Below are 13,114 nucleotides of genomic sequence, written 5' to 3'. Positions count from 1 at the left end.
TCAGAGGAGAAGAGGAGGGGGCAAAGGCTGTGTGAGGGAGGAGTGGGAGGAGAAGGGTGTCTGTGGTTCCGGTGTAATGTAAATAGATAGATAGATAGATAGATAGATAGATAGATAGATAGGTAGGTAGGTAGGTAGGTAGGTAGGTAGGTAGGTAGATAGATAGATAGATAGATAGATAGATAGATAGATAGATGATAGATAGATAATAGATAGATAGATAGATACATAGATAGATAGATACATAGATAGATACATAGATAGATGATAGATAGATGGATAGATGGTAGATAGATAGATGGTAGATAGATAGATGATAGATAGATAGATAGATAGATAGATAGATAGATGATAGATAAATAGATAGATAGATAGATAGATAGATAGATAGATAGATAGATAGATAGATAGATAGATAGATAGATGGATAGATGATAGATGGATAGATGATAGATAGATAATAGATAGATAGATAGATAGATAGATAGATAGATAGATAGATAGATAGATAGATATGTAGATAGATAAGGGGATGGAAACAAGGGTCTTAAAACAAGTAATAATTTTTTGAAATCTAGATATCAATACAAAGCCTAGATAGTATAGAGACAAAAGCTGGGATGGGACCCAACTGCCAGGTCATATGAGACAAGGTTGAGGATCTGCTTAACTCATAGGCATTGAAAACCTTTCTCGTTGTTTCTCTTCATCAGAAATGTCTTAAGATAGCTTTCAAAATCGCTCGCCTGTTTTTTTTTTTCCAATATAGCTCTGGCAGTACACAAAGACAAAAATTTCTGTAGTGCCACCAAGAGTCAATAAGTACATTTTTATTTGTTAAAAAGATAAGGATTTCAATTTATCACGCGAAAATCTCCTCAGAGAAATTCTTTTCTTTTAGAAAGTTGCTAGAGATTTAAGTAAATTGAATAATGTAGCCATCTGATGCCAGGAAGGGTTAGGTAAATACCACAGAATCCACCTAACTTAGGAATAAAAACCCTCTTGTTGAAAGGATTCTATTAAAGAAAGGCACTCGACTGGATAGTCTGCAAGGGAAACACTCTAAAACAAAAGCACCCACACTGCAAAATGTCAGCTGACTCTCCTTCTTCTGAAAGTGCTGGTGGGCTTACCAAGGCAGAGCTTTTGCAGCTTGGCCTGGAAGAATGTCTGGATGGAAATGTCCCATGGGGACCCACTCCTGATTCAAAACTCATTCCCACCAAGAGAGGTAAAGTCCAACTGTACGTCAGCCTTGAAGGAGTGAGTGGTTTTCGTTCGGCTGTAGAATGTGATGATTATAGAATGTGATGATGTGCAACATGAGCTGGGAACACACTTTAGCCCAGTTCCCACCCCAAAGCCCAAATCCAAATGGATCCCTTTCAGAATTTATTCACCTGGTACAACAGAGGCGCCGTTAAGTTCAGAGAAAGCCGTGACATGATAAACTAAGCCAGTTCTCCAGGGTGTTGAAGCTGGTGCCAAGAAACTGGAGTTCTCATTGGTTAAAACCATTTCCTGGTTGTACGTCCAGCTGTCATTGATACCAGCTATCCTTTGGGGAGATCTAGGGAAAGGCTTACTATTGTGTTCTGGGGGCATGTAAGCAAAGTTGTATACAATGCCAACTCAATAGTTCTGGAACCTTCTATATTTATCCACACCACTAAACAGCCTTTCTTTTCATTCTGTTAACAAAGCCACTCTCTTCAGTTGAACTTGGGTTTCAAGAGAGGACATACCCATTCTTCCCACCACTGAACTCTCACCCTGAGCCACTGACTCATTAAAGCCAAAGTTCCTTCCCATGTAAGCTCTGGTTCACCAACCACACTACCACACTACTATGAAGAAGAGACAATTTAAATTTTTTAACTAATGCTTTTGTTTATGGGAACAACATTTGCGGATTTATTATGGTACCTCATAGAACCAGCAATTTTGCCTCTCCTCCACTTTCTCTAAATGTCTGCTTTTCAAAGTTTAAACAAAATTTACAGAATGTTCAGATCCAAGTGGCTCTATTAGGAATACATTTCCCTTCACTTTAGGTGATTACAAACTGGCATGTGGCTATTTCAAGTTACCTAGAAAACAAACGTCATTCGAAAGCACCCTTTTCAAAAAGTAGAAACAGAATTTTTGAATTATAGATAGAAGATGGCATTGATGAGCATCAAGTACATAATATAATACATCTATGTAGGTAGGTACGAGGTAAAGTATGTTCATGTAGATACACTATTAATATTTCAAATAGATTGATAGTTCAGTTCACTGTGTTATAATGCAAATCGAAAAGGAGCTTCTTAATTGGTTATTTTATTTATTAATATTTCAAATGTCCCCTGATTTCCTCTCTGCAAGCCTCCTGTCCCATCCCCTAATTCCTCTTCCTCTAGGAGGGGGCTCCCCCACCCACTCTCACCTCACCATTGTAGTAGCCCAATATACTGGGACATTAAGCCTCCATAGGAACAAAGGTCTCCCATTGATGGCAGATAAGGCCATCCTCTGCTAGATCTGAGGCTGGAGCTATGGGTCCCTCCATGTGTATTGTTTGGTTGATAGTTTAGTCCCTGTGTACTCTGGGGGTTCTGGTCAGTTGATATTGTTGTTCTTCCCGTGGGGTTACAAATCCTGTCAGCTCTGAAGAAGCCATTCATAGTAGTTTAACTGTCTGGTTAGTTGGGCACAGAGTGCCAAGATAGTTGATCTTTTTTTTTTTTTTTTTTTTTTCTGAGTGCATTGAGGACAGTTGTTTCCACTGAGACTAACATTTAATTCACAGGCTGGATAAATGAAATTGTCTTCTCCCACGCCAGTGGCTGCCATCCAAACAGCAGAAGTACCAACTAGAAAAAATAGAATAACCTCTTTTAAGAAAGGATGCCTTGAGATGGGCTGCATTTGAGCTCTTACATCAGCCGTTGTCTGTCCTTTCAACTTGAAGTGAAGCACGGCCCCTCTTGGACTCAAGACAAGAACTTTCAGACTGAAGCTTCCATCACTGGCTCTCTTGACTTATAGATGCTCAGATTCAGGTCGGAACTTTGCATATATTCTCTGAAGTTCATAGATCATTTACTATTGATATCAGGATTTAACATTCTTTCTCATTAATGTAAGAAATAACTTGTAATGGAGATGTATTCTTTATCTTATTTCTTAAACTATCCTTGACTAATTACACACACACACACAAAAAGAAGCATCCAACATAATGATGAAAGCAAAAGATGTATTCCTAAATATCTGGTGGATAGAGTAACTTTAAGAACAGAGGTGAAAAACATGACAATCTAGAAAGAGAACTTATTTCTAGCTTGGACAGGAAGAAACTGTTCTTAGAGAAGAACAATTACAACTGAAGTGAGCAATTACGTGAGAAACATGAAATCAAGTGCTTGAAGGTACAGATGTAATTCCATTAATGTATGAGACAGCTTTAAATTGATCAACATTAGTGTGACTTATAAAAATGTAATTATTTCCCGTCTGCACTTCATGCTTTATTCATTCTTCTATGCTTTTAAAATCCAAATGTCATGTTTATCACATATATTTTTTTTAAAAAGTGAAAAGTCAAACCATGAGATGAGAAAAAATATCACCATCTGTCAAAGTATTTACATATTCATAGCATAAAGATTTTCTACATACATACACATGTGTGTGGTGTTGTGTGTATATGCATAGGTGTATATATACATGGGTATGTTCATACACATGTGTGGTGGTGGTGTTGTGTGTATTTGCATGCATAGGTGTATATATACATGGGTATGTGCATACACATGTGTGGTGGTGGTGTTGTGTGTATTTGTATGCATAGGTGTATATATACATGCATCCTCGGGCCCTCATGTTTGCAAACAAGCATCTTACACACTGATCTATGTAGCCAACCCTCCAGTCCCCTGCTCTCATGAAGCACGTCCCACCTACTTTCCAACATTGATTTTCTGACTCTGTATCTCTGATGGCCGTTGACAGTGGGAAATGTACTATATGGTGTGTATTTATTGTATACTTCGCCATTTATCATCTATTTTCTCAAGCTGAAATGAAATCTCCATGGAACCACCGATAGCTTACTGTGCCTATATTTGTTAATGGGTTTTGTTCACCTATACATTGCAAATTGGTAAATGCCTCACACAACAAATGCAACAAATCTTTATGAATACATGCAATGCTTAAGAGTAGATCTTTCCAGAGTAATGCAATTTCAACAGACTACTTGACCTAAAGTTATTTAACCATTAAGAGCATCTTATTTTTTAATATGGTCACATCTAAGAAGCATTTCTCAAATACATTCTCTGTGTTCATTGGCTGACTCTGAAGTCTCCTTAAGTATTTATATTACTTATACATTATAAAATTTAATAAGACCCCAGTGATTTATGTACATAGAATAGCTATGCACATCAAACATTTACTCATAATATAAAGAAGTAAATTTTAAACTATCCTTTTGTACACAAATAATGTCAGAGTGTATGGAAGACCAGAAGCAATTTTGCATTCAATTGAGATGTCTGCGTTTATTTGTCTAACACAGTACATTACAGAGTTTGACTATTTTGATAATTACATACTTAGAAGTGATGTGATGATAGGAAAATATTAAAAGTCTTAGTAATTGAGTAAAGCATACAATAACTAACACTCTTCAATAGTATTGAATCTGAGTCAAAGCATTGGGCACCATTTTGGGCATACATGCTGTGACCACATGCACACTATGAAGTATGCAGGACACCCATTCAGAACCAAGACTGCAGTTAAGTCACACTATGCAACAGAACTGGTAGGGACATCTCAGACCTATTATGCATCAGATCTGAAATTATTTTTGATTATTTCTCATTAGAAGACTTTTAGTGGTGCCAAATTCGCATCACCCCTCATTCATTTACATAAGGGGTACAGCCCACAGGTTGAGAAACTTTGCTGTGGTCAACAATGGATGTACAAGCCATCTGGGTAGTACTACAGATACAAAAGGTTCGTAAATTTCTAAAGGTATAAAGGCCATCATGTCAAATTCAGTGTCAACAAAGGAACTGACAAAATACATCCAATAAATGTCATTTTAATCACATTCTGTCTTAGGAATGCTTGAGAGGTTAATTCACTCCCAAGCCCACTTAAGTAGATTTACTTGCTAAAGTGTAAAAAGAACTTTATTTTATTTACCATAATCAAATTGTCTAATGTTGCTGAGCTGTTTTCCCATCTGTAAATGGAGTTGTCAGAGGAAGTGGAGTATCAGATAGTAGCCCCTCCCCGCCCCCAAAAAAGCTCGGAACACCCAAGAAACCATCACAGAACTTATGAAGCTCAAAAAGAAGGAAGACCAGAATGTGGATGCTTCAGTTCTTCTTAGAAGGGAGAACAAGACAGGGGAGTAAATACAAGGTCAAATAGAGGAGCAGTGATTGAAGAAAAGATCTACAGAGACTACCTCATCTGGAGAACCACCCCATATGCAGCCACCAAACCCAAGCACTATTGCTGATGCCAAGAATGCTTAATGGCAGGACCCCGACATGGATGCCTCCTCAGAGGCTCTCCCAGAGTCATACAGATAGAGATGGGGATTCTTGCAGCTAAACATCAGACTGAACACAGAGACCCCAATCAAAGAGCCAGAGAAAGGACTGAAAGAACTGAAGGGTTTGCAACCTCATGAGAAGAAAAACAGCATCATCAGCCAAGGCACTGAAGTGGAGAGGGTTATTGGGAGAGGGAGCACCTTCATGGAAACAAGTTGAATGGGAGGAGGGAGGGGAGTGGGGGGGGATATAACACTTGAAATGTAAATACAGAGGATATTCAATAAAATTGAAAAAAGGGAGTGTTTTCCAAGTAAAGTTGGGCTTTCAATAATAGTTGAATTTTTATGTTTTCCAATAGCACATCAGAGCATCATAGCAGTGAAAAAAAGTCCACTGACTCCAGGGAATCCTCCACATCACCAGTCTAAATTGTTCCATTCCCCATTTGAGTTTATAAATTACCAGTTATTTTCTAATAAGTCGGGCCTCTCCTTCTTAGACTTACACTAACCAGAGGCCCACAGTACTTGCCACTGAGAGTCTGAAATGGTTCACAAAATAGTTTTAATAGTGCACTTGACAAATTAAAGAAATGGCAAGTAGGATGGTAAACACTGAGAATTTTTCACATTTATACTTACGAAATTTTCAGTTATTAGAATAAGCTAGCATTGGTTATATTTTGAGACCCACATCACATGACTACCTTGAGTTTCAAGTTGCCTTAAAGAAAATGGCAACATGATGTATATGTCATATGTATGTGTCAAGTTTTAGATTTGCATGAAATAGTACAAGAGATGGGTGTCCATGACTTATTCAAGCTGAGACAAGCAAAGAATAGAGATAAAAATGATTGTTAAGAGAGTTCCAGTCATCTAACATCACCAGTGGCTGGACTGTTTACTAAATGGCATTGGAGAGACCAAGTAGCTACATATAGAAGAACGAAGCTAGGGCATATTTTAAAGGTATGAATATCTTAAAGATAAGGTCTGGTGCTTGAAAGCTACTAGAAGATAATGTCAAAAATTCAGAGACACCACTCTTAGCAATGTGTATATGCATATATATACACATCCATACATATAATCAAAATTCAATGACACCTATCTTAGCACACACACATATATGCATATATATATACATGTATATATAGTCAAAATCAAAATTTAATGACACTATATATATATATATATATATATATATATATAATCAAAAAACAGATAACACAAAAATCTACTAAGGAAATTACAAGAAATTTAAAAGCTTATGCATAGCTGAAAAACAAAAGACCAACAGGAAGAGATGCCCTACAAAAATAAAACACAATAGTTTACAAACCATGCAAAGGCTTAATGATCAAAATGCATAAAATATCAGTGCACAAAGTGGAGAAATAATAACTGATTAAATATAAGCAAGGAACCTAAAAATTAATTTTCAAAGGCATACCAATGGATCTATTTGTATAAGTATCTTTAAAATCACTAATTGTTTGGGGAAAGGCTAATTACATCTGTAATTGATATTTTATACCTATTAAAATGCATAGTCAATAAAAGTTGGATAATAACAAGAACTTGAGAACTCCGGGTGGCAATGTAAATAGCACAAAGTCTGTGGGGGAAAAACAATGAAAGTTTCTTAAACAGCAATAAAAATATATATCATATCAATCTCACTACTTTGGTGATCATTCTAAGGAAATAAAATTAGTTTGCTGGGAATGCCTGTGCACCTTGTTCACTGCAGTATCAGCCACAAATCAAGATACACAAGCAACTTAATTGTTTATCAATGAATGTATGAAAACACAAATTACACACATGCACTCACTCGTGTGCGCACACACGCGCGCACACACACACACACACACACACACTCACCAGAATATTATTCAACCTTGCAAAGTGACAGAATGGTTATACTTACAGTACAACATACTAAATAAATTAAGTCAAGCATGAAAGAAGATAACATATGATCTCCCTTACGTGGGGAAATCTAGAAAAGGTGAATCTATAGAAACAGAAAGAATAAAGAGTGGGGTGAGAAATGTATGGGTCTGTGGGTATAAGAGTAAACCATTAGGAGTTTATTGAATACTCGAACCATTTAGAATGATAGTTGCAATAGGTTCTACTCGGAGCCTATGACTTGTCTAGTCACAGACTTGCGCACTGGTAACAGTACCAGGTATGAGTTGCAACTTGTGGAGATGACATTAAATACAACCAGAAAGTAGCTGATTGCTTCCATGACAACCATGTGGGTTCACACCATGGACACAAATGGAGCTCTCAGGGTCAACAGCCGGGTCAGACTGAAGGCTACCCTCTTCTCCTCTGGTACCATATATAACACCTCTCTGCACTATGAAGGCAAACCACTAAGAAAAGCCAGGACAAAGCTTACAAGTAAAGGCCAGCTTGAACCCTTTTGCAGTAGATGGTTTAACCAAGAGGCATCCTCCTGCCCAATGTGCAGAAGATAACAGCCCTAAGTGGGAGATCTTCATCAAATCCTTCCTCCCAGGGCTCCGTGACCACTGTAGACAAGGGAATAGACAGTTATAAAGCCAGAGGCCACAGGCAACAACAAAGCTGAAGCTTAAGAAAATACATAGAATACTTAATTAAGGAACTTACATACATGTACACATAATGCGACTGACATTATTCAATGTAAATACAGATACTACTTTAATCTTTATTTAAAAAAATACTTCATCATATTACAATGGAACTCAGACACTGCACATGTAACATTTAAAAAAAAAGAAAAAGAAAACAGAAAGAAACTTAGATCAAGCCCAGGCTGTCTGCCCCCAGAAAGTTGATACACAAATTCCCACTGAAATACCATAATTGAATTATCAGGCACAATGATGGAAGAGGATGTGTTATAGAAACTACATTAATCCTGAAAGCAATAACCCCATTTTGTTTGTTTATTTTTTCTCATTTTTACCAAAATTTCCTAAAACTAGGTGAATGTGTGATCTGTCCAGATTCCAGAATTTACTCCCTGGCCACATTTTACGGATTTCTTTTCTGCCACCTGACAGTGTTTCAAACTCAGCTTTTCTTATATTGCTTGTCATTGCCATACATCTACCTAGAAGCTTCTTAAAGGGTCCATGCTCCCATCTGTAGTCTCTGTCCCCTTGCCATATCCCCTGCATGACCAATCAGCCATCTTTTAACTTAGCCTCACACGAATGCCTAGGACATGAACAAAGTGTCCACAAGCTTCTTATCAAATGATCTCTGTCCCAGATCGCAATTGAGTGTCAGTTCCCCTGGTCAAACTCATGACCACAATACCTACTGTGTTCACCTCCGTCCACATCCTTCTCTGACCTTCCAGCCAATTCCCCACACTGCTCTGCTTACAACATTCTATGTTTTTTGCTTTCCGTGAGCTACTTCTTAAACTGCTACAAGCTCCTTTCCGAAAGGAGCTCTGAGAAATTGTGAACCACCCTATCAGGTAGACCCATAGGGGTGGCCTCAGCTCTTATCCCGGTGTTCTTTGTTAATTAGTATTTTGGCATAGACAAGAGAGAAATGGTTATTTCAAAGGTTTCACTCTGTGGTCACCTGGACCTGTTACTTCTGAGATCATGGTCATAGTCAGAGCATGTGTTGAAAGGTTCAGCTCTGAGTAGAAACACTGGAGGAGGCAAGGCAGATATATCATTCTTTTTGTTTTGTTTTGCTTGTTTGTTGTTTTTGGTTTTGTTTTTTTTACTAGATATATTTTATTTACATTTCAAATGGTATCCTCTTTCCCGGATTTTACTCAATACCCCCTATCCCACAGCCTCTCCCCCTGCTTCTGTGAAAGTCTTCACCCACCTTCTCCCAACTCCCCACCCTGACATTCCCCTACACTAGCAGGACCAAGGGCTTCTCCTCCCATTGATGTCCTCACAAGGCAACATGCAGCTGGAGCCATGGGACCATCCATGTGAACTCTTTGGATAGTGGTTTAGTCCCTGGGAGCTCCAGTTGGTTGTTTAGTCCCTGGGAGCTCCAGTTGGTTGTTTAGTCCCTGGGAGCTCTAGTTGGTTGTTTAGTCCCTGGGAACTCTAGTTGGTTGTTTAGTCCCTGGGAGCTCCGGTTGGTTGTTTAGTCCCTGGGAGCTCCGGTTGGTTGTTTAGTCCCTGGGAGCTCCAGTTGGTTGGTATTGTTGCTCCTATGGGTTGCAAAACCCTTCAATTCCTTAAGTTGTTTCTCTAACTCCTCCATTAAAGACCCCATTCTCAGTTCAATGATTGGATGTGAGCATCTATCTCTGGCAGAGCCTCTCAGGAGACAGCTATATGGGATTCCTGTCAGCATGCACTTCATGGCATGAGAAATATTGTCTGGGTTTTGTGGCTGCATATGGGCTGGAACCCAGGTGGAACAGTCTCTGGATTCCCTTTCCTTTAGTCTCTGCTCCAAACTTTGTCTCAATATTTCCTCCTGAGAATAGTTTTGTTCCCTCTCCTAAGAAAAACTAAAGCATCCACACTTTGGTTATCTTCCTTCTTCTTGAGACTCATGTGATCTGTGAATTGTATCTTGGGTATTCTGAGATTTTAGGCTAATATCCACTTATCAGTGAGTACATACCATGGGTTTTTTTGGGAGGTTTTGGTTTTTGGTTTTTGTTTTTTTGGGTTTTGTTTTGTTTTGTTTTGTTTTTGTGATAGAGTTAACAATAGTATTTTTCTAGATCCATCCATTTGTGTAAGTATTTTATGTACTAATTGTTTTTAATAACTATAAATGTGTAAATTTTCTGTATCCATTCCTCTGGAGAAGGACATCTGGGTTCTTTCCAGCTTCTGGCTATTATAAATGAGGCTGCTATAAACATACTACTTGCTATATGTTAGAACATCTTTTAGATATATGCCCAAGAGTGGTATTGCTGGGTCTTCAGGTAGTACTGTGTCCAATTTTTCTGAGAAACCTCCAGACTGATTTCCAGAGCAATTGTACCAGCTTGCAATCCCACAGACAATGGAGGAATGTTCCTCTGTCTCAACATCCTTGCCAGCATCTCCTGTCACCTGAGGTATGTTTTGGTTTTTTTGGTTTTTTATCTTAGCCATTCTGACTGGTGTGAGGTGGAATCTCGGGGTTATTTTGATTTGCATTTCCCTGATGACTAAGGATGTTGAACATTTCTGTAACTGATTCTCAGCCATTAAGTATTCTTTACTTGAGAATTCTTTATTTAGCTGTATACCCCATTTTTAACAGGGTTATTTGGTTCTCCAGAGTCTAACTTCTTGAGTTCTGTGTATATATAGGATACTAGCCTTCTGTTTGCTGTAGGATTGACAAAGATCTTTTCCAAGTCTGTTGGTTGCCGTTTTGTCCTGTTGACAGTGTCCTTTGCCTTACGGAAGCTTTGCAGTTTTAGGAGGTCTGATTTGTCAATTCTTGATCTTAGAGCATAAGCCACTGGTGTTCTGTTCAGGAAATTTTCTCCAGTGCCTAGTGTCCGAAGTTCTTCCTAAATATTTCTTCTATTAGTTTGAGTGTAGCTGGTTTTATGTGGAGGTCCTTGGTTCACTTGGACTTAAGCTTTGTACAGGGTGATAATATTGGATTAATTTGCATTCTTTTACATGTTGAACATCAGTTGAATCAGCACAATTTGTTGAAAATGGACTTTTTTTCCACTGGATGACTTTAGCTCCTTTGTTAAAAATCAAGTTGCCAAAGGTGTGTGGGTTCATTTCTGTATCTTCAGTTCTATTCCATTGACATATCTGTCTGTCTCTGCAGCAATACCACTCAGTTTTTATAACTATTGCTCTATAAAACAGCTTGAGATCAAGGATAGTGATTTCCCCCAGTTCTTTTATTTTTGAGAATCGTTTTCATAATCCTGGTTTTATATGCTTTTTGTTTGGTTGGTTGGTTGGTTTTCTTTTATTTTTGTTATTACAAATGAATTTGCAAACTGCTCTTTCTAACTCTATGAATAATTGAGTTGGAATTTTGATGGGGATTGTATTGAATCTGTAGATTGCTTTCGGCAAGATGACCATTTTTACTATATTGATCCTGCCAATCCATGAGCATGGAAGGTCTTTCTATCTCCTGAGATCTTCAATTTCTTTCTTCAGAGACTTGAAGTTTATGTCATACAGAGCTTTCACTTGCTTGGTTAGAGTCACAACAAGGTATTTTATATTATTTGGGACTATTGTGAATGGTGTTGTCTCCCTAATTTATTTCTCAGCCTGTTTATCCTTTGACTAGAGGAAGGCTACTGATTTGTTTGAGATAATTTTATATCCAGCAACTTTGCACTAAGAATTCTCTGCTGGATTTTTGGTGTCACTTGAGTATACACGCATATCACCAGCAAATAGTGATATTTTGAATTCTTCCTTTACAATTTGTATCCCTTTAACTTCCTTTTGCTGCCTAATTGCTCTGGCTAGGACTTTGAGTACTATATTGAATAGGTAGGGAGAGAGTGAGCATCCTTGTCCAATCCCTAATTTTAGTGTGATTTCTTCAAATATCTCTCCATTTATTTGATGTTGGCTACTGGTTTGCTCTATATTGCTTTTACTATGTTTAGGTATAAGCCTTGAATCTCTGATCTTTCCAAAATTTTAACAGGAAGGGGTGTTGAATTTTATCATATGCTTTCTCAGAATCTAATGAGGTGAGCATGTTTATTTTTTCCTTTGAGTTTGTTTATACAGTGGATTATGTTGATTGATTTCCTTATATTTAACCATTCCTAGGATAAAGCCTACTTGATCTTGATGGATCATCATTTGATGTGTTCTTGGATTCAGCTTTTGAGAATTTTATTGAGTATGTTTACATCAATATTCATAAAGGAAATTGGTGTGAAGTTTTTTTTTCATTGTTGGATCTTTGTGTGGTTTAAGTATAAGCATAATTGTGGTTTCTATTCTGTGGAATAATTTGGAGAGTATTGGTATTCAGACTTCTATGAAGGTCTGATAGAATTCTGCACTAAACCCATCTGGTCCTGGGATATTTTTTTTTTTTTTTTTTGGTTGAGAGACTTTTGATGACTACATCTATTTCTTTAGCGGTTGTGGGAATGTTCAGATGGTTTATTTGATCCTTCTTTAACTTTGGTGCCTGGTATCTGTCTAGAAAAATGGTCCATTTTCTCCAGATTTTCCAATTTTGCTGAGTATAGGCTTTTGTAGTAAGGTTTGATGATTTTTTTAAATTTTCTCAGTTTCTGTTGTTATGTCTCCCTTTTTATTTCTGATTTTGCTAATTTTAATACGGTCTCTGTGCCCTCTGGTTAGCCTAGCTAAGGGTTTATCTATCTTATTGATTTTCTCAAAGAACCAACTCCTGGTTTTGTTAATTCTTTGTATAATTCTTTTTGTTTCTACATGGTTGGTTTCAGCCCTGAGTTTGATTATTTCCTGCTGTATACTCCTTTGGGTGCATTCGTTTCTTTTTGTTCTAGAGTTTTTAGGCATGTTGTCAAGCTGCTAGTGCGTGCTCTCTCCAGTTTCTTATTGGAGG

This window comes from Micromys minutus (assembly GCF_963924665.1).
Source record: "Micromys minutus genome assembly, chromosome: 33".
NCBI lineage: Eukaryota > Metazoa > Chordata > Mammalia > Rodentia > Muridae > Micromys > Micromys minutus.
The sequence above is the reverse complement of the archived record's forward strand: the minus strand, read 5'-3'. Positions refer to the sequence as shown.